At 62.3% G+C, this 22,359-nt stretch overlaps 1 long non-coding RNA gene across 1 annotated transcript; it reads left to right on the top strand.

The window, feature by feature from the left end:
• The first annotated feature begins 391 nt into the window (after positions 1 to 391).
• On the top strand, positions 392 to 18,208 carry LOC130542165 (uncharacterized). The gene is made up of 3 exons (XR_008956524.1): positions 392 to 500; positions 16,571 to 16,735; positions 17,791 to 18,208. It is a non-coding gene; the product is annotated as an uncharacterized LOC130542165 (long non-coding RNA).
• The last annotated feature ends 4,151 nt before the right edge of the window (positions 18,209 to 22,359 follow it).

The raw sequence follows: 22,359 nt of genomic DNA, 5'->3' as shown, positions 1-22,359 counted from the left end.
GAATGAATGAGGAGCTTCACAGAAGGGGGAATGAATCACAAAAGACTATGGACTCTGGGAAACAAACTGAGGGCTTCAGAGGGGGAGGGTGGTGGTTGATTGGGATAGGCCACTGATGGGTATTAAGGAGGGCACGTATTGCACGGAGCCCTGGGTGTTAGCCGTAAACAAGGAATCATGGAACACTCCATCAAAAACTAATGATGTGGTGTATGGTGACTCACATAACATAATTAAAAAATTAAAAAAAAAGAAATTGCTGGAGGGTCATCTCTACGGAAAGGCTTTTTACACAGAAACTGTTCTGCCTAAGGAAGAGTAACTAAACATGATGTGATTTGGGCTGTATTATTCTGTAAATAATTTTAAAACTCCCTGTCCTAGGGATACGATATGTTATTGCACGCAGAGGCCTGAGAAAGCTGCAATGAAAGCTTGAGATCTCAGAGCACATTCGTGTTCCATGGATACGTCACTGAACGGTTTGCACAGGTAGGCAGGTAAGTGGAGAGAAATATGACAGAAGGGGAGAGAAGGTGTGAACCATTCATTAGGTAGCCTTCTCCCCTTCTCAGGAAAGCCTTGGGCCAGTGTCATTTTGGAAGAAGAGGGGGAATCCTGGAGCTTTGCAGCAGACAGGGGAGTTCCAGGTCTGGGTAGAGGTGACAGGGATCCCAGAGGAGAGCTGAGTGCATTCTGCAGCAGGGTGTGGGCAGGGCAAGCTCCAGGGGTGGCTGTGAGTCTCCCGTGTGACCGTTGTGACAGGTGAGGGCTGCGAGCAGGTTCCTGGCCGAGGACAGGTGAGGCACAGGTGGAGAGCTGGCCGAGCCCCTTCTTCAGGGCCACCGGCCTCACCAAACACACACAGCCTCATCGTCTGTCCCTGTCACTCCAATTCAGACTGTCAGAGTCGCCAGGCCGAGATGTTTGGTGGTGCTTCTTTCCTTGCATGCGTGCGAAGTTTCAAACCTGAGGTGACGGACGTGATGGGTCCTCAGAACATCTGTTACTCTTTTATTTCCTGCTCTACTTCCGATCGGTGAAGTGAATCGGACCTGCTAGTGGAAGGAGCTATCTGTGCGTTTTTATTTCCTAGTTTAATTAAACAATGGGAAAAGAGTCTTCTGAAATAGTAAAGGAATCCTTTCTGGGTGTTCATGTTTTTCTCTTCTGCGAGCCACATTCCGATATTAGAAATTATTTGTTAAAGTGAAACAGCCTCAGAGCTGTCACAGGGTTTGGTGGCCTTTGTGAGAGGGAGAAAGGGAGAAGGAGTGTAGGTTCTTTAGGAGGTTGGGGAGTGCCACATTGTGCTCCCAAAGGAAATGGAGCCTCCAGTCAGCCTTCCCGGGGCAGGGGTGGCGGGGGGGGGTGCTGCTTACCTGGAGGCCCATCCTGGGCTCTGGAAGCTTGACCTGGTGAGTCACTGGTGACTTGGGCTGGGGAATCGATGAAGAAAATAGAATGAATGCTGGGGGTTGCCTGTATCCTTTGGACTCAGACAACTCCATGTAGCAAAGGAACTCTTCACCCCTGAGGCGTGTCGGGATCCCTGAGGGTGTGGGGTTTGCTTCAGGGGCTGAGGTTCTGTCTTCATCCTTATCTGGACCGGAGCCATGTTGTCTGGCTATGGAGATCCAGACCCTTAGGTGACCATGTCATCATCATCATTATCATTATTAGTATTAGTATTTTAACAAAGCAATAGAGACATTGACTTTGAGATAAAAATACTGCAAGGAACAACACAAGGTCAAATATATACGTGATGATTGAACTTGTGGTGTCTCTCACTGGTGTGGGTCTTGTAGGGCTGCCCAAATGAGGAAGATCAAGGAATTCTATGTGGATAGAAGTGTGCTGTGCACAGGGAGTGTTTTATTCCATCAGTTGACCTCTCTCTGAAGGGAAAATAGCGTGGTGTCTGGAGCTTGGTTTCTGATTGGAAGGACTGGGAGGCCAGTGAATGGAAAGAGCGGTGTTCATGTTGACATGGTGCTCGGTGCCCAGTGAGCGAAGGTCGGAAGCTTGGACTCAGAAGCGTTGGTGTTCGGGGAGGATGTTGTCTGAGTTTGCAGCACATCGAGTCACTTGGCTGGTCTGCCTGATCGGGCCAGTTTCTGCCTTTCTAAGGGCAGCTTGAAAGTGCAACCCTAGGGCATTTGCAGAGTGGTCTGCATGGAACCCCTGTGTGGGCCAGTGTGGATACAACCCAGGGAATTCCAGAGCTACCGATGAGCACGTTTGTGAGGCTGGAGTTTGCTTCTCCGTGACAAGGATTGAGCCGGAGTGCAAAGAAGTCTCTGGGTCTTAGGACTCACCGAGCGGGTCCCAGGCTGGCAGGGTGGTCGGATCAGATGTCTGTTTCCCAGGACCTTGGCCAGAGGGAGATTTGGACCCTGGGACGCGTCTCTGCTCAGCTTTCTCGGGTGAGCACCTCCGGCAAGGGGAGGAAGCGTGTGTGCTCACCTGTCATCGAGGAAGGTGTCTGGTTTCAGGTTTCGTGTGCAGGTGGATTCCTCACGCGGCTCCCTTTCCTGATGGTGTTTGGGGTGCAGGAGGTGGGTGGACCCCTTGTCCCGGGCATCCGGGCTGTGCAGGAGCCCTGGGGCACCTTTTCCCCTAGGGATTTGGAGCACGACACAGGGCGGGGGTCGGTGGTGAAGCCATCGGTTGGTGCCTCAGTTTCTTCCCTGCCGAGATGGAGTGGAGACTCTAAGTGCTATGGAAATAGAAAGCAGGAGACGGGGCTGGGGGTGCTGAAGGGGAGGTGGGGGTGGTGTTCGCTATTCATATAGGGGCCAGGTGGTACTTCACTAGGAGGGTGATACTTGAGTCAAGATCTAAAGAAGGTGAGTGAGATCACATCGAGAGCATTGTAAACTGAAGGGAAAGCATGTGCAAAGGCCCCAGGCAGGAGTATACCAGGTGTGCGCAGGAGCAGCAAGAAGGCCCCGTGGCCACGGCAGACAGCTTAGGACATGACCTCAGGGAGGTGACAGAGTGTAACAGAAAGTCATTGCAGGCCCGTGACCCCATGGGACCCTGTCTCACTGGGCCATCCTGGCTTCAGGGTTGAGAACAGATGACAGAGGGTTGAAGATGGGCAAGGGAGGTCAATGATGACGCTTTTCCAGGAACTCAGGCAAGAGATGGGCTCCAGTGTGGACCAGACAGGTGGCCTCGGAAGGAGCGGTTAGTCCTATGGTGGGTACGTCTTGAAGACGGAGCTCACCGGATTTGCCGACGGCTTAGATATCGGGGATGGGAGAAAGGAGGACCTGGGGTAACTCCCAGCTGTTGCGGGCTGTCCCGAGCGAGGGAAGGAGAAGGTTTCTGGGGGTAGGAGGTAGTCCGTGTGCCGCATGCTGAGGAAGGTGCCTCTCCCGGTGGATCTGCTGAGGTTTGTGTCCGGGAGAACCTTTCACGTGTCCTCCCTCAGCAACGTTCAAGTACAAGTATCCCCCATTTTTTAAAAGTTCATGGGAAGACACTTGGCTTTTTGAAAAGATCTCCGTTATTACCTGGTTTCACTAATGGGAAGAAACCGGAAGAGGATTTTCCTCTTATGAAAAAAGTCGAACAGCGAGCATCTGTTTTGGGGAGGAGCACGACAGAGGCAGCGTGCAGCCTAACCACCGCTTCCTGGGAACCGCTGTCTGCGTCCAGCCACCGGCACTTTGAATTGTGTCTGTGAGCGTCTGCTGTGCTTTATCTCCATTTATTTTCAGCATCCGTTAGGAGTTGTGTCCCGAGGCCTAGGAAAAGCCAAAGAGAAGTCATTTTTGGAGTCTGAGCGTGCTCACTCATTTTTCCATATAAATTAATGGTCATTCCTTCTTTACACCATTTCTGCTGTGAAACGTTTCCTAGGAGCACTGTACTTTCAAAGAGCAGGGGAACCTGTACCCCATCCTGCCGGGTTAGCTTTAGTCACCATGCTGCACAGAACATTCCATGACTATCGGATTTTTTCACTCAGACACTGCATCTTTGACCACCTTCACCCGCCCCCCCCCCCCCGTTCCCCGCATCGGGCAGCCACCCATCTCTTCTCCCTGTCTGTGCATTCAGTATTTGTTTATTCCACGTGGAATGATCATGAGAGCATCTGGTATTTGTCTTTCTGTGTCTGAGTTACTTAGTAGAAGGCTCCCAAGGTCTATGTTTCTATGTGTGTTTATTGGGAATAATGCTGCAGTGACCATGGGAGTCCATCTGTCTTTTTGGGGTACTGTTTTTGTGCTCTCCAAATCAATACTCAGTAGAGCCATTACTGGGTCGTGTGGTAGTTGTATTTATTTTTCAGGAACCTCCATACCGTTTGTCACAGTGACCGCACCATTTCCATTCCCACCAACAGTGCACAGGTTCCCATTGTCTGCACACCCCCGACCACACCGGGTGTCTCTCTCTGGGACGATGCCGTTGCAACACATGTGAGATGATAGCCGATTGTGGTTTTGACTTATGTCTCCTTGAGGATGATTAGTGATGTTGAAAAACTTATTCTGTCTATATTGGCCACGTGTATACGATCACTGGAAGGAAATATGCACAAAATCTCCGCGAATTAAAAGATTTTCTTTATTCATTTGACAGAGATAGAGACAACGCGCGAGAGACACAACACAAGCAGGTGGAATGGGAGAGGAAGTAGCAGAGTTCCAGAAGAGGAGCCTGGGGGGCTCGATCCCAGAACGCCATCTTGATTCGATGCCTAACGGGGCCGTTCGGGGGCCCCTGGGGCGCCCCCGCCGGTCCCCAGGGCGGCGGGGGTGTCACGTGACCTCCCCCCGAACCGGAAGTGGCCCCTGGGGGGGTCACGTGACCCCCGCCGGACCGGAAGTGCCCAGCCGGCCGCCATCTTGGATCCCGGGGGCGGCCATCTTGGCGCGGGGGCGGTTCCCGAGCCGATTCGGGGCCTAACGAGCCCGTTCGGGGGCCCCTGGGGCGCCCCCGCCGGTCCCCAGGGCGCCGGGGGGGTCACTTGACCACCCCCGAAACGGAAGTGGCCCCTGGGGGGGTCACGTGACCCCCGCCGGACCGGAAGTGCCCCGCCGGCCGCCATCTTGGATCCCGGGGGCGGCCATCTTGGCGCGGGGGCGGTTCCCGAGCCGATTCGGGGCCTAACGAGCCCGTTCCGGAGGCCCTGGGGCGCCCCCGCCGGTCCCTAGGGCGGCGGGGGGGTCACGTGACCTCCCCCCGAACCGGAAGTGGCCCCTGGGGGGGTCACGTGACCCCCGCCGGACCGGAAGTGCCCCGCCGGCCGCCATCTTGGATCCCGGGGGCGGCCATCTTGGCGCGGGGGCGGTTCCGGAGCCGATTCGGGGCCTAACGAGCCCGTTCGGGAGGCCCTGGGGCGCCCCCGCCTGTCCCCAGGGCGGCGGGGGGGTCACGTGACGTCCCCCCGAACCGGAAGTGGCCCCTGGGGGGGTCACGTGACCCCCGCCGGACCGGAAGTGCCCCGCCGGCCGCCATCTTGGATCCCGGGGGCGGCCATCTTGGCGCGGGGGTGGTTCCCGAGCCGATTCGGGGCCTAACGAGCCCGTTCGGGGGCCCCTGGGGCGCCCCTGCCGGTCCCCAGGGCGGCGGGGGGGTCACGTGACCTCCCCCGAACCGGAAGTGGCCCCTGGGGGGGTCACGTGACCCCCGCCGGACCGGAAGTGCCCCGCCGGCCGCCATCTTGGATCCCGGGGGCGGCCATCTTGGCGCGGGGGTGGTTCCCGAGCTGATTCGGGGCCTAACGAGCCCGTTCGGGGGCCCCTGGGGCGCCCCCGCCGGTCCCCATGGCGGCGGGGGGGTCACTTGACCACCCCCGAACCGGAAGTGGCCCCTGGGGGGGTCACGTGACCCCCGCCGGACCGGAAGTGCCCCGCCGGCCGCCATCTTGGATCCCGGGGGCGGCCATGTTGGCGCGGGGGCGGTTCCCGAGCCGATTCGGGGCCTAACGAGCCCGTTCGAGAGGCCCTGGGGCGCCCCCGCCGGTCCCCAGGGCGGCGGGGGGTCACGTGACCTCCCCCGAACCGGAAGTGGCCCCTGGGGGGGTCACGTGACCCCCGCCGGACCGGAAGTGCCCCGCCGGCCGCCATCTTGGATCCCGGGGGCGGACATCTTGGCGCGGGGGGCGGTTCCCGAGCCGATTCGGGGCCTAACGAGCCCGTTCGGGAGGCCCTGGGGCGCCCCCGCCGGTCCCCAGAGCGGCGGGGGGGTCACGTGATCTCCCCCCGAACCGGAAGTGGCCCCTGTGGGGGTCACGTGACCCCCGCCGGACCGGAAGTGCCCCGCCGGCCGCCATCATGGATCCCGGGGGCGGCCATCTTGGCGCGGGGGCGGTTCCCGAGCCGATTCGGGGCCTAACGAGCCCGTTCGGGGGCCCCTGGGGCGCCCCCGCCGGTCTCCAGGGCGACGGGGTTGTCACGTGACCTACCCCCGAACCGGAAGGGGCCCCTGGGGGGGTCACGTGACCCCCGCCGGACCGGAAGTGCCCCGCCGGCCGCCATCTTGGATCCCGGGGGCGGCCATCTTGGCGCGGGGGGCGGTTCCCGAGCCGATTCGGTGCCTAACGAGCCCGTTCGGGAGGCCCTGGGGCGCCCCCGCCGGTCCCCACGGCGGCGGGTGGTCACGTGACCTACCCCCGAACCGGAAGGGGCCCCTGGGGGGGTCACGTGACCCCCGCTGGACCGGAAGTGCCCCGCCGGCCGCCATCTTGGATCCCGGGGGCGGCCATCTTGGCGCGGGGGCGGTTCCCGAGCCGATTCGGTGCCTAACGAGCCCGTTCGGGAGGCCCTGGGGCGCCCCCGCCGGTCCCCACGGCGGCGGGGGGGTCACGTGACCTCCCCCCGAACCGGAAGTGGCCCCTGGGGGGGTCACGTGACCCCCGCCGGACCGGAAGTGCCCCTCCGGCCGCCATCTTGGATCCCGGGGGCGGCCATCTTGGCGCGGGGGCGGTTCCCGAGCCGATTCGGGGCCTAACGAGCCCGTTCGGGAGGCCCTGGGGCGCCACCGCCGGTCCCCAGGGCGGCGGGGGGGTCACGTGACCTCCCCCCGAACCGGAAGTGGCCCCTGGGGGGGTCACGTGACCCCCGCCGGACCGGAAGTGCCCCTCCGGCCGCCATCTTGGATCCCGGGGGCGGCCATCTTGGCGCGGGGGTGGTTCCCGAGCCGATTCGGGGCCTAACGAGCCCGTTCGGGGGCCCCTGGGGCGCCCCCGCCGGTCCCCAGGGCGGCGGGGGGGTCACGTGACCTCCCCCGAACCGGAAGTGGCCCCTGGGGGGGTCACGTGACCCCCGCCGGACCGGAAGTGCCCCTCCGGCCGCCATCTTGGATCCCGGGGGCGGCCATCTTGGCGCGGGGGTGGTTCCCGAGCCGATTCGGGGCCTAACGAGCCCGTTCGGGGGCCCCTGGGGCGCCCCCGCCGGTCCCCAGGGCGGCGGGGGGGTCACGTGACCTCCCCCGAACCGGAAGTGGCCCCTGGGGGGGTCACGTGACCCCCGCCGGACCGGAAGTGCCCCGCCGGCCGCCATCTTGGATCCCGGGGGCGGCCATCCTGACGCGGGGGCGGTTCCCGAGCCAATTCGGGGCCTAACGAGCCCGTTCGGGAGGCCCTGGGGCGCCCCCGCCGGTCCCCAGGGCGGCGGGGGGGTCACGTGACCTTCCCCCGAACCGGAAGTGGCCCCTGGGGGGGTCACGTGACCCCCGCCGGACCGGAAGTGCCCCGCCGGCCGCCATCTTGGATCCCGGGGGCGGCCATCTTGGCGCGGGGGCGGTTCCCGAGCCGATTCGGGGCCTAACGAGCCCGTTCGGGAGGCCCTGGGGCGCCCCCCGCCGGTCCCCAGGGCGGCGGGGGGGTCACGTGACCTCCCCCCGAACCGGTAGTGGCCCCTGGGGGGGTCACGTGACCCCCGCCGGACCGGAAGTGCCCCGCCGGCCGCCATCTTGGATCCCGGGGGCGGCCATCTTGGCGCGGGGGCGGTTCCCGAGCCGATTCGGGGCCTAACGAGCCCGTTCGGGAGGCCCTGGGGCGCCCCCGCCTGTCCCCAGGGCGGCGGGGGGGTCACGTGACCTCCCCCCGAACCGGTAGTGGCCCCTGGGGGGGTCACGTGACCCCCGCCGGACCGGAAGTGCCCCGCCGGCCGCCATCTTGGATCCCGGGGGCGGCCATCTTGGCGCGGGGGGCGGTTCCCGAGCCGATTCGGGGCCTAACGAGCCCGTTCCGGAGGCCCTGGGGCTCCCCCGCCGGTCCCTAGGGCGGCTGGGGGGTCACGTGACCTCCCCCCGAACCGGAAGTGGCCCTGGGGGGGTCACGTGACCCCTGCCGGACCGGAAGTGCCCCGCCGGCCGCCATCTTGGATCCCGGGGGCGGCCATCTTGGCGCGGGGGGCGGTTCCCGAGCCGATTCGGGGCCTAACGAGCCCGTTCCGGAGGCCCTGGGGCTCCCCCGCCGGTCCCTAGGGCGGCGGGGGGGTCACGTGACCTCCCCCCGAACCGGAAGTGGCCCCTGGGGGGGTCACGTGACCCCCGCCGGACCGGAAGTGCCCCGCCGGCCGCCATCTTGGATCCCGGGGGCGGCCATCTTGGCGCGGGGGCGGTTCCCGAGCCGATTCGGGGCCTAACGAGCCCGTTCGGGGGCCCCTGGGGCGCCCCCGCCGGTCCCCAGGGCGCCGGGGGGGTCACTTGACCACCCCCGAAACGGAAGTGGCCCCTGGGGGGGTCACGTGACCCCCGCCGGACCGGAAGTGCCCCGCCGGCCGCCATCTTGGATCCCGGGGGCGGCCATCTTGGCGCGGGGGCGGTTCCCGAGCCGATTCGGGGCCTAACGAGCCCGTTCCGGAGGCCCTGGGGCGCCCCCGCCGGTCCCTAGGGCGCCGGGGGGGTCACGTGACCTCCCCCCGAACCGGAAGTGGCCCCTGGGGGGGTCACGTGACCCCCGCCGGACCGGAAGTGCCCCGCCGGCCGCCATCTTGGATCCCGGGGGCGGCCATCTTGGCGCGGGGGCGGTTCCCGAGCCGATTCGGGGCCTAACGAGCCCGTTCGGGAGGCCCTGGGGCGCCCCCCGCCGGTCCCCAGGGCGGCGGGGGGGTCACGTGACCTCCCCCCGAACCGGAAGTGGTCCCTGGGGGGGTCACGTGACCCCCGCCGGACCGGAAGTGCCCCGCCGGCCGCCATCTTGGATCCCGGGGGCGGCCATCTTGGCGTGGGGGCGGTTCCCGAGGCGATTCGGGGCCTAACGAGCCCGTTCGGGGGCCCCTGGGGCGCCCCCGCCGGTCCCCAGGGCGACGGGGTTGTCACGTGACCTCCTCCCAAACCGGAAGGGGCCCCTGGGGGGGTCACGTGACCCCCGCCGGACCGGAAGTGCCCCGCCGGCCGCCATCTTGGATCCCGGGGGCGGCCATCTTGGCGCGGGGGCGGTTCCCGAGCCGATTCGGGGCCTAACGAGCCCGTTCGGGAGGCCCTGGGGCGCCCCCGCCGGTCCCCAGGGCGGCGGGGGGGTCACGTGACCTCCCCCAGAACCGGAAGGGGCCCCTGGGGGGGTCACGTGACCCCCGCCGGACCGGAAGTGCCCCGCCGGCCGCCATCTTGGATCCCGGGGGCGGCCATCTTGGCGCGGGGGGCGGTTCCCGAGCCGATTCGGGGCCTAACGAGCCCGTTCGGGAGGCCCTGGGGCGCCCCCGCCGGTCCCCAGGGCGGCGGGGGGTCACGTGACCTCCCCCGAACCGGAAGGGGCCCCTGGGGGGGTCACGTGACCCCCGCCGGACCGGAAGTGCCCCGCCGGCCGCCATCTTGGATCCCGGGGGCGGCCATCTTGGCGCGGGGGCGGTTCCCGAGCCGATTCGGGGCCTAACGAGCCCGTTCGGGAGGCCCTGGGGCGCCCCCGCCGGTCCCCAGAGCAGCGGGGGGGTCACGTGACCTCCCCCCGAACCGGAAGTGGCCCCTGGGGGGGTCACGTGACCCCCGCCGGACCGGAAGTGCCCCGCCGGCCGCCATCTTGGATCCCGGGGGCGGCCATCTTGGCGCGGGGGGCGGTTCCCGAGCCGATTCGGGGCCTAACGAGCCCGTTCGGGAGGCCCTGGGGCGCCCCCGCCGGTCCCCAGGGCGGCGGGGGGGTCACGTGACCTCCCCCCGAACCGGAAGTGGCCCCTGGGGGGGTCACGTGACCCCCGCCGGACCGGAAGTGCCCCGCCGGCCGCCATCTTGGATCCCGGGGGCGGCCATCTTGGCGCGGGGGCGGTTCCCGAGCCGATTCGGGGCCTAACGAGCCCGTTCCGGAGGCCCTGGGGCGCCCCCGCCGGTCCCCAGGGCGGCGGGGGGGTCACGTGACCCCCGCCGGACCGGAAGTGCCCCGCCGGCCGCCATCTTGGATCCCGGGGGCGGCCATCTTGGCGCGGGGGCAGTTCCCGAGCCGATTCGGGGCCTAACGAGCCCGTTCGGGGGCCCCTGGGGCGCCCCCGCCGGTCCCCAGGGCGACGGGGTTGTCACGTGACCTCCCCCCGAACCGGAAGGGGCCCCTGGGGGGGTCACGTGACCCCCGCCGGACCGGAAGTGCCCCGCCGGCCGCCATCTTCGATCCCGGGGGCGGCCATCTTGGCGCGGGTCCGGTTCCCGAGCCGATTCGGGGCCTAACGAGCCCGTTCGGGGGCCCCTGGGGCGCCCCCCGCCGGTCACCAGGGCGACGGGGTTGTCACGTGACCTCCCCCCGAACCGGAAGGGGCCCCTGGGGGGGTCACGTGACCCCCGCCGGACCGGAAGTGCCCCGCCGGCCGCCATCTTGGATCCCGGGGGCGGCCATCTTGGCGCGGGGGGCGGTTCCCGAGCCGATTCGGGGCCTAACGAGCCCGTTCGGGGGCCCCTGGGGCGCCCCCGCCGGTCACCAGGGCGACGGGGTTGTCACGTGACCTCCCCCCGAACCGGAAGGGGCCCCTGGGGGGGTCACGTGACCCCCGCCGGACCGGAAGTGCCCCGCCGGCCGCCATCTTGGATCCCGGGGGCGGCCATCTTGGCGCGGGGGCGGTTTCCGAGCCGATTCGGGGCCTAACGAGCCCGTTCGGGGGCCCCTGGGGCGCCCCCGCCGGTCCCCATGGCGGCGGGGGGGTCACTTGACCACCCCCGAACCGGAAGTGGCCCCTGGGGGGGTCACGTGACCCCCGCCGGACCGGAAGTGCCCCGCCGGCCGCCATCTTGGATCCCGGGGGCGGCCATCTTGGCGCGGGGGCGGTTCCCGAGCCGATTCGGGGCCTAACGAGCCCGTTCGGGAGGCCCTGGGGCGCCCCCGCCGGTCCCCAGGGCGGCGGGGGGGTCACGTGACCTCCCCCCGAACCGGAGGTGGCCCCTGGGGGGGTCACGTGACCCCCGCCGGACCGGAAGTGCCCCGCCGGCCGCCATCTTGGATCCCGGGGGCGGCCATCTTGGCGCGGGGGCGGTTCCCGAGCCGATTCGGGGCCTAACGAGCCCGTTCGGGGGCCCCTGGGGCGCCCCCGCCGGTCCCCAGGGCGGCGGGGGGGTCACGTGACCTCCCCCGAACCGGAAGTGGCCCCTGGGGGGGTCACGTGACCCCCGCCGGACCGGAAGTGCCCCGCCGGCCGCCATCTTGGATCCCGGGGGCGGCCATCTTGGCGCGGGGGCGGTTCCCGAGCCGATTCGGGGCCTAACGAGCCCGTTCGGGGGCCCCTGGGGCGCCCCCGCCGGTCCCCAGGGCGGCGGGGGGTCACGTGACCTCCCCCGAACCGGAAGTGGCCCCTGGGGGGGTCACGTGACCCCCGCCGGACCGGAAGTGCCCCGCCGGCCGCCATCTTGGATCCCGGGGGCGGCCATGTTGGCGCGGGGGCGGTTCCCGAGCCGATTCGGGGCCTAACGAGCCCGTTCGGGGGCCCCTGGGGCGCCCCCCGCCGGTCCCCAGGGCGGCGGGGGGGTCACGTGACCTCCCCCGAACCGGAAGTGGCCCCTGGGGGGGTCACGTGACCCCCGCCGGACCGGAAGTGCCCCGCCGGCCGCCATCTTGGATCCCGGGGGCGGCCATCTTGGCGCGGGGGCGGTTCCCGAGCCGATTCGGGGCCTAACGAGCCCGTTCCGGAGGCCCCTGGGGCGCCCCCGCCGGTCCCCAGGGCGGCGGGGGGGTCACGTGACCTCCCCCCGAACCGGAAGTGGCCCCTGGGGGGGTCACGTGACCCCCGCCGGACCGGAAGTGCCCCGCCGGCCGCCATCTTGGATCCCGGGGGCGGCCATCTTGGCGCGGGGGGCGGTTCCTGAGCCGATTCGGGGCCTAACGAGCCCGTTCGGGGGCCCCTGGGGCGCCCCCGCCGGTCCCCAGGGCGCCGGGGGGGTCACTTGACCACCCCCGAAACGGAAGTGGCCCCTGGGGGGGTCACGTGACCCCCGCCGGACCGGAAGTGCCCCGCCGGCCGCCATCTTGGATCCCGGGGGCGGCCATCTTGGCGCGGGGGGCGGTTCCCGAGCCGATTCGGGGCCTAACGAGCCCGTTCGGGGGCCCCTGGGGCGCCCCCGCCGGTCCCCAGGGCCGCGGGGGGGTCAAGTGACCTCCCCCGAAACGGAAGTGGCCCCTGGGGGGGTCACGTGACCCCCGCCGGACCGGAAGTGCCCCGCCGGCCGCCATCTTGGATCCCGGGGGCGGCCATCTTGGCGCGGGGGCGGTTCCCGAGCCGATTCGGGGCCTAACGAGCCCGTTCGGGAGGCCCTGGGGCGCCCCCGCCAGTCCACAGGGCGGCGGGGGGGTCACGTGACCTTCCCCCGAACCGGAAGTGGCCCCTGGGGGGGTCACGTGACCCCCGCCGGACCGGAAGTGCCCCGCCGGCCGCCATCTTGGATCCCGGGGGCGGCCATCTTGGCGCGGGGGCGGTTCCCGAGCCGATTCGGGGCCTAACGAGCCCGTTCGGGAGGCCCTGGGGCGCCCCCGCCGGTCCACAGGGCGGCGGGGGGGTCACGTGACCTTCCCCCGAACCGGAAGTGGCCCCTGGGGGGGTCACGTGACCCCCGCCGGACCGGAAGTGCCCCGCCGGCCGCCATCTTGGATCCCGGGGGCGGCCATCTTGGCGCGGGGTCGGTTCCCGAGCCGATTCGGGGCCTAACGAGCCCGTTCGGGAGGCCCTGGGGCGCCCCCGCCGGTCCCCAGTGCGGCGGGGGTGTCATGTGACGTCCCCCCGAATCGGAAGTGGCCCCTGGGGGGGTCACGTGACCCCCGCCGGACCGGAAGTGCCCCGCCGGCCGCCATCTTGGATCCCGGGGGCGGCCATCTTGGCGCGGGGGGCGGTTCCCGAGCCGATTCGGGGCCTAACGAGCCCGTTCGGGAGGCCCTGGGGCGCCCCCGCCGGTCCCCAGAGCAGCGGGGGGGTCACGTGACCTCCCCCCGAACCGGAAGTGGCCCCTGGGGGGGTCACGTGACCCCCGCCGGACCGGAAGTGCCCCGCCGGCCGCCATCTTGGATCCCGGGGGCGGCCATCTTGGCGTGGGGCCGGTTCCCGAGCCGATTCGGGGCCTAACGAGCCCGTTCGGGAGGCCCTGGGGCGCCCCCCGCCGGTCCCCAGGGCGGCGGGGGGGTCACGTGACCTCCCCCGAACCGGAAGTGGCCCCTGGGGGGGTCACGTGACCCCCGCCGGACCGGAAGTGCCCCGCCGGCCGCCATCTTCGATCCCGGGGGCGGCCATCTTGGCGCGGGGGCGGTTCCCGAGCCGATTCGGGGCCTAACGAGCCCGTTCGGGAGGCCCTGGGGCGCCCCCGCCGGTCCCCAGGGCGGCGGGGTTGTCACGTGACCTCCCCCCGAACCGGAAGGGGCCCCTGGGGGGGTCACGTGACCCCCGCCGGACCGGAAGTGCCCCGCCGGCCGCCATCTTCGATCCCGGGGGCGGCCATCTTGGCGCGGGGGCGGTTCCCGAGCCGATTCGGGGCCTAACGAGCCCGTTCGTGGGCCCCTGGGGCGCCCCCGCCGGTCCCCAGGGCGACGGGGTTGTCACGTGACCTCCCCCCGAACCGGAAGGGGCCCCTGGGGGGGTCACGTGACCCCCGCCGGACCGGAAGTGCCCCGCCGGCCGCCATCTTGGATCCCGGGGGCGGCCATCTTGGCGCGGGGGCGGTTCCCGAGCCGATTCGGGGCCTAACGAGCCCGTTCGGGGGCCCCTGGGGCGCCCCCGCCGGTCCCCAGGGCGGCGGGGGGGTCACGTGACCTCCCCCGAACCGGAAGGGGCCCCTGGGGGGGTCACGTGACCCCCGCCGGACCGGAAGTGCCCCGCCGGCCGCCATCTTGGATCCCGGGGGCGGCCATCTTGGCGCGGGGGCGGTTCCCGAGCCGATTCGGGGCCTAACGAGCCCGTTCGGGGGCCCCTGGGGCGCCCCCGCCGGTCCCCAGGGCGGCGGGGGGGTTACGTGACCTCCCCCGAACCGGAAGTGGCCCCTGGGGGGGTCACGTGACCCCCGCCGGACCGGAAGTGCCCCGCCGGCCGCCATCTTGGATCCCGGGGGCGGCCATCTTGGCGCGGGGGCGGTTCCCGAGCCGATTCGGGGCCTAACGAGCCTGTTCGGGAGGCCCTGGGGCGCCCCCCGCCGGTCCCCAGGGCGGCGGGGGGGTCACGTGACCTCCCCCCGAACCGGAAGTGGCCCCTGGGGGGGTCACGTGACCCCCGCCGGACCGGAAGTGCCCCGCCGGCCGCCATCTTGGATCCCGGGGGCGGCCATCTTGGCGCGGGGGCGGTTCCCGAGCCGATTCGGGGCCTAACGAGCCCGTTCGGGGTGCCCCCACGGCTTCCGTGACCCCCGCTAGATGCATAATTGTCCAATAATGAGATCAGCCTGCTTAGGAGAATGTGAAGAAAGAGATCTAGTCAGTTCTGCATTAGCGAGTAAGTTGATTCAGGTTTCCAGAGAATTGTTGCAAATTTTAATCCCCTGTAATTTATACTCTATATTACTGAGAAACGTGCTACCTGTGTCAGGTCATGTGTTGCCACATTGCGGATTCTTTTTTCCACATTCGTTTGGAATCAACCTCCGCATTTACTGGCAGATATTCCATAGATGATGTTGAAGAGAGTCCTTTCAGCTAGTTGTGTCAGTTATTTGAAATACACTTCCACTTATATACCTACCTTCAAAGGGGTAGAAATTATCTGCCCTGACCTAGGAGATCAATACATGGCTTAAATGTTTCATGGATATCTAGCTGAATTTTCCATTTTATTTTTGGGATCCAGAGAATCACTTTCTGCAGGTGAGAATAGCACAAGCCTAACCTGTTCCTATACGTACAGAAGTGCACATGTGCATGCATAATACTAACATAGAACCTTAATTGAAGAGAGGTGAGGCTGGGGGGGGGGCTGGTGGCTCCATTGGTTAAGGGGCTGACTCCTGATTTTGGCTCAGGTCATGATCTCAGGTCATGGGATCACCCCATCTAGGGCTCTGTGCTCAGCGGGGAGTCTGCTGGAGATTTCTGTCTCTGTCTCCCTCTGCCCCTCCTCTTTCTCTCTCTCCCTTAAATAAATAAATCTTAAAAATAAAAAAGAAAAGGAATAAAGCCAAAGTGTGCATGTGCATGAATGTGTGTTGTGTGTGTGTGTGTGTGTGTGTGTGTGTGTGTGTGTGTCTTCTAGGGCTTTCCTAATGTAGAATCCTCCTATCTTCCACACTTGAGAGATATTTCTTAAATACCCAGCAATTCCCTGTAATAAGGGCCAACATGTTTTGTGTGCCTACTGTGTACCAGGCCAATGCTGAACGAGTTACAAGGATTACCTCATTTAAGAAAGTCATCTTGTGAGGTTGGTACAGTTCTTATTCCCAGATGTCAGATGAAAAGGCTCAAGCCTAGAGCTAGAACTTGCTTTCCAGAGTGACACTACTAACAAGTGCTGGAAGTGGAATGGCGATGCGGGCAGGAGGCTTCCAAAGCATACACTGCTGATCTGTTACCACATCCCGGGTCCCTGCAGCCTCTCAACGTGTGGAATTCAATAAATGATAAAGACGATGCTGAATCACAGGAATCCTTTCACCCTTAACTTTTGGTGGAAAATTCCAAGACATGAAGACTAGCTAGCAAACAAGTTCTCAGCATCAGAAAGAGGAAACAGAGGAAAAGGGCAAAAATAAATGTACAGTTTCGTTCACAGTTGTGATTTTAAGGGAAAAATAATGAAAGAAAATTCAGCATGTAATCTTACGTGTGATATTAGAAAGTAAAGATGACTGGCATTACTAACTAGAAAGTCATGTCATTAGTCAGAAGGACTTACCCTATTCTATTGTCTTTACCTTGTTAAAGGGTGGAAAAGGTCCCTAATAGAATAAACAGATTATACTACAAAAAGCAAACATACAAGGATGGCTGAAAATAAAATGACTAATTTTCATCTCTCAAAAAAAAAACCCCACAAAACAGAACAAATATATAACCCTGCCCCCAATGTTCATTCGCCAGAGCACTCTCTTCTTTGTGAAGATTGTGTCTCCCAGGCAGCTGTCCTGACTTGGGTTTGAATAAAACTCTCTTTCTTTCTCTCTAAGATGTTTTAAAAGGTTCATTCATTTAGTGTCGACAATAACACTATGTTTTCTTTTTAAGTGAAAAATAAATGTTCCTGGTTCACAACTGCGACAGCACTGGAGGATGGCTGTTCCTTCTGGCCCCTTCCCTGTAGAACCAAGCATGTGTATATAGATTCCAGCACAAATGGGCTCATCCTAGAAGGATGCTTTGAAGGTCTGAGAAGCACTATCCACTCCATGGGTGAGACAAGAAGGCAAAGCTATTCCCACTTGGAACATTCCTTCTGGGGCTTAAAATTGCCTTGGAAATGCATGAAAGCATTGCGTTTCCTAAAACCCAAGGCTGGAACAGTCTGAGAGCAGCTGACCTTGCCAGGAACCAGGCACACCCCTGCAAGGAGGGTTGGTGCAGAAGGGAAGGGACAGGGCTCTGAGGGTGGTCTGCAGCTAGAGGGGTCCGTGGAAGGGGCCGTGGTGTGTGTGTGTGTGTGTGTGTGTGTGTGTGTGTGTGTTTGGGGCCCTGCCCACGATCCCACTCACGCCTGCGCAGGGCACTGTACCAAGGAGGTGCCTCCTTGACCCCCTGCGCTCCCAGAGTTGTGAGTCAGTGGGGCGGGTTGCCCGGCATTCAAGGGGCTGGAAGCACCACACTCCCCAACCAACCGTGTGGGGGAGGAGCTACGTCTCTATGGGCGGACCCAGAGCAGCCGAGGACGCAGACCGGGGAGCCAGAGAAGGGGAGCTCTGAGAGAGTCAACCTGTGGAGTTCCTGGCTGAGGGAGTGCGTGCTGTGTGTCGGGGTGGGGGTCTGGGAGTAGGGGGCACCCCGGGTGGGAGGTGAGGTTCTGGAAGGGCGTGTGGAGAGAGTTCCTCATGGAGACTCAGGTGAGTTTTTTTTCCCTTGCAAGTCTCTTCTGCCCAGTCTCCGTCAACTGGCCTTATGCCCCAGACCCAGGAACTCCAGGGCGCCCGCTCAGCAGAGCTTTTGTGGGATGGGTTGCAGACATTCCAGGGTTTCCCGTGTTCCCCAGGAAGAGCGAGAGTAAGGACCGCACAGTCCCCAACTTCAGTGGGGTGCCCCCTGTCCCCTGACACAGTGCAGGTAACGGACCTTGAGCAGTACCCCGAGTTCAGCAGGGTGTTCCCTGTTCCCTCAGGCACAGGTGTGGTGGTAAGAAGCCCCAGAACCGTTTGGGGGCTTCAGTATTGTGTGCCCTGTCTCCCGGGGACCGTGGGAATGGGCTGTGAAGATAATTACTACTTAAAGAAACAAGTCTGTGTTTCCCCTTCTCCCAGAAACGGCAGCAGCTGTGCAGGCTTTAGGTCCGAGGAGCTGCCTTCTCCCCAGCTGACAGCACTTCTCTGGCTCCACGAGACCCAAGGTTTTAAACGTCTGCATCTGAGTCAGTGAGGCCTCTTGCCACAGGACGCCAGCATTCAGAGAAAGCTGCAGGTCCGTTTGGGGAAATGGCATCTCCACGTCAGGACTGGAGGTAAAACCTCTCATTAACCCACCATCTCCTGGGCTTTGCTCTTTGCTCTAGTTGAGCCATGAAGTAAAACTGAAGTAGTACTTGTCAGCGTTCTGGATTTGCTGAAAGAGGTACTTAGTTTCTGAGCAGGGAGAACGTTGCAGGGCATCCCATTTTCCCTGTTCCTTTATTGCTTATGAATGGATTTTGAACAGCTGTTTCCTAGAAACACTCTTTTATTAGAAAGGGAAGGTGAGATTTACTCTTTGTGTATTTTTAAGATATACTTTATTCCTCATCTCACAGTGTTTATTCTGTTGGGCCTAAGATGTGGTTGAGAAGCCACCATTTAGAGTTAGGTGGCTTTTTTGTCGTCAGATACAGATTTGGATGATGCCTTGTCATATATCAAAGGTGATGTTTCATCACTGATTCGTCTTTTCATCCAAAGAGTTACAATGAGGGTCGAGGGAAAATTCAACATTATTCAAAGCAGCCTTTTCCTGTTTAAAAGTTGAGCTTGACTATCTAGCTTTACTAGATGTATCATCTCGGTATTTTGAAGGGCCATATTCTCTCTGTCGTTTCTTTGGTGGTGGAGTCAGAAGGAGAGTCTCTGGGAATTCCTCTGGATAGAGGCATGCCGGTGGCTTCAGGGGGCTTGGTGTCGGGAGCCCTGGGCGGAGTTCTGGAACTGCTTGCCCGATGCTGGGTGAGTCAGGTTATCCCACAGAGTTTCTGTTTCCTCCTTATGAGATTGCTGGAAGGTGACATAAGTCAAGCAGAGAAAGGCAATGATCATACAGTTTCACTCATTTATGGAACATAAGAAATAGCAGGGAGATCAGTAGGAGAAGGAAGGGAAGAATGAATGAGGAGCTTCACAGAAGGGGGAATGAATCACAAAAGACTATGGACTCTGGGAAACAAACTGAGGGCTTCAGAGGGGGAGGGTGGTGGTTGATTGGGATAGGCCACTGATGGGTATTAAGGAGGGCACGTATTGCACGGAGCCCTGGGTGTTAGCCGTAAACAAGGAATCATGGAACACTCCATCAAAAACTAATGATGTGGTGTATGGTGACTCACATAACATAATTAAAAAATTAAAAAAAAAGAAATTGCTGGAGGGTCATCTCTACGGAAAGGCTTTTTACACAGAAACTGTTCTGCCTAAGGAAGAGTAACTAAACATGATGTGATTTGGGCTGTATTATTCTGTAAATAATTTTAAAACTCCCTGTCCTAGGGATACGATATGTTATTGCACGCAGAGGCCTGAGAAAGCTGCAATGAAAGCTTGAGATCTCAGAGCACATTCGTGTTCCATGGATACGTCACTGAACGGTTTGCACAGGTAGGCAGGTAAGTGGAGAGAAATATGACAGAAGGGGAGAGAAGGTGTGAACCATTCATTAGGTAGCCTTCTCCCCTTCTCAGGAAAGCCTTGGGCCAGTGTCATTTTGGAAGAAGAGGGGGAATCCTGGAGCTTTGCAGCAGACAGGGGAGTTCCAGGTCTGGGTAGAGGTGACAGGGATCCCAGAGGAGAGCTGAGTGCATTCTGCAGCAGGGTGTGGGCAGGGCAAGCTCCAGGGGTGGCTGTGAGTCTCCCGTGTGACCGTTGTGACAGGTGAGGGCTGCGAGCAGGTTCCTGGCCGAGGACAGGTGAGGCACAGGTGGAGAGCTGGCCGAGCCCCTTCTTCAGGGCCACCGGCCTCACCAAACACACACAGCCTCATCGTCTGTCCCTGTCACTCCAATTCAGACTGTCAGAGTCGCCAGGCCGAGATGTTTGGTGGTGCTTCTTTCCTTGCATGCGTGCGAAGTTTCAAACCTGAGGTGACGGACGTGATGGGTCCTCAGAACATCTGTTACTCTTTTATTTCCTGCTCTACTTCCGATCGGTGAAGTGAATCGGACCTGCTAGTGGAAGGAGCTATCTGTGCGTTTTTATTTCCTAGTTTAATTAAACAATGGGAAAAGAGTCTTCTGAAATAGTAAAGGAATCCTTTCTGGGTGTTCATGTTTTTCTCTTCTGCGAGCCACATTCCGATATTAGAAATTATTTGTTAAAGTGAAACAGCCTCAGAGCTGTCACAGGGTTTGGTGGCCTTTGTGAGAGGGAGAAAGGGAGAAGGAGTGTAGGTTCTTTAGGAGGTTGGGGAGTGCCACATTGTGCTCCCAAAGGAAATGGAGCCTCCAGTCAGCCTTCCCGGGGCAGGGGTGGCGGGGGGGGGGGTGCTGCTTACCTGGAGGCCCATCCTGGGCTCTGGAAGCTTGACCTGGTGAGTCACTGGTGACTTGGGCTGGGGAATCGATGAAGAAAATAGAATGAATGCTGGGGGTTGCCTGTATCCTTTGGACTCAGACAACTCCATGTAGCAAAGGAACTCTTCACCCCTGAGGCGTGTCGGGATCCCTGAGGGTGTGGGGTTTGCTTCAGGGGCTGAGGTTCTGTCTTCATCCTTATCTGGACCGGAGCCATGTTGTCTGGCTATGGAGATCCAGACCCTTAGGTGACCATGTCATCATCATCATTATCATTATTAGTATTAGTATTTTAACAAAGCAATAGAGACATTGACTTTGAGATAAAAATACTGCAAGGAACAACACAAGGTCAAATATATACGTGATGATTGAACTTGTGGTGTCTCTCACTGGTGTGGGTCTTGTAGGGCTGCCCAAATGAGGAAGATCAAGGAATTCTATGTGGATAGAAGTGTGCTGTGCACAGGGAGTGTTTTATTCCATCAGTTGACCTCTCTCTGAAGGGAAAATAGCGTGGTGTCTGGAGCTTGGTTTCTGATCGGAAGGACTGGGAGGCCAGTGAATGGAAAGAGCGGTGTTCATGTTGACATGGTGCTCGGTGCCCAGTGAGCGAAGGTCGGAAGCTTGGACTCAGAAGCGTTGGTGTTCGGGGAGGATGTTGTCTGAGTTTGCAGCACATCGAGTCACTTGGCTGGTCTGCCTGATCGGGCCAGTTTCTGCCTTTCTAAGGGCAGCTTGAAAGTGCAACCCTAGGGCATTTGCAGAGTGGTCTGCATGGAACCCCTGTGTGGGCCAGTGTGGATACAACCCAGGGAATTCCAGAGCTACCGATGAGCACGTTTGTGAGGCTGGAGTTTGCTTCTCCGTGACAAGGATTGAGCCGGAGTGCAAAGAAGTCTCTGGGTCTTAGGACTCACCGAGCGGGTCCCAGGCTGGCAGGGTGGTCGGATCAGATGTCTGTTTCCCAGGACCTTGGCCAGAGGGAGATTTGGACCCTGGGACGCGTCTCTGCTCAGCTTTCTCGGGTGAGCACCTCCGGCAAGGGGAGGAAGCGTGTGTGCTCACCTGTCATCGAGGAAGGTGTCTGGTTTCAGGTTTCGTGTGCAGGTGGATTCCTCACGCGGCTCCCTTTCCTGATGGTGTTTGGGGTGCAGGAGGTGGGTGGACCCCTTGTCCCGGGCATCCGGGCTGTGCAGGAGCCCTGGGGCACCTTTTCCCCTAGGGATTTGGAGCACGACACAGGGCGGGGGTCGGTGGTGAAGCCATCGGTTGGTGCCTCAGTTTCTTCCCTGCCGAGATGGAGTGGAGACTCTAAGTGCTATGGAAATAGAAAGCAGGAGACGGGGCTGGGGGTGCTGAAGGGGAGGTGGGGGTGGTGTTCGCTATTCATATAGGGGCCAGGTGGTACTTCACTAGGAGGGTGATACTTGAGTCAAGATCTAAAGAAGGTGAGTGAGATCACATCGAGAGCATTGTAAACTGAAGGGAAAGCATGTGCAAAGGCCCCAGGCAGGAGTATACCAGGTGTGCGCAGGAGCAGCAAGAAGGCCCCGTGGCCACGGCAGACAGCTTAGGACATGACCTCAGGGAGGTGACAGAGTGTAACAGAAAGTCATTGCAGGCCCGTGACCCCATGGGACCCTGTCTCACTGGGCCATCCTGGCTTCAGGGTTGAGAACAGATGACAGAGGGTTGAAGATGGGCAAGGGAGGTCAATGATGACGCTTTTCCAGGAACTCAGGCAAGAGATGGGCTCCAGTGTGGACCAGACAGGTGGCCTCGGAAGGAGCGGTTAGTCCTATGGTGGGTACGTCTTGAAGACGGAGCTCACCGGATTTGCCGACGGCTTAGATATCGGGGATGGGAGAAAGGAGGACCTGGGGTAACTCCCAGCTGTTGCGGACTGTCCCGAGCGAGGGAAGGAGAAGGTTTCTGGGGGTAGGAGGTAGTCCGTGTGCCGCATGCTGAGGAAGGTGCCTTTCCCGGTGGATCTGCTGAGGTTTGTGTCCGGGAGAACCTTTCACGTGTCCTCCCTCAGCAACGTTCAAGTACAAGTATCCCCCACTTTTTAAAAGTTCATGGGAAGACACTTGGCTTTTTGAAAAGATCTCCGTTATTACCT

This window comes from Ursus arctos, unplaced genomic scaffold, assembly GCF_023065955.2.
Source record: "Ursus arctos isolate Adak ecotype North America unplaced genomic scaffold, UrsArc2.0 scaffold_30, whole genome shotgun sequence".
NCBI classification, from domain to species: Eukaryota; Metazoa; Chordata; class Mammalia; order Carnivora; family Ursidae; genus Ursus; species Ursus arctos.
Note: the sequence above shows the minus strand (reverse complement) of the source record. Positions and strands in the feature narration are given on the sequence as shown.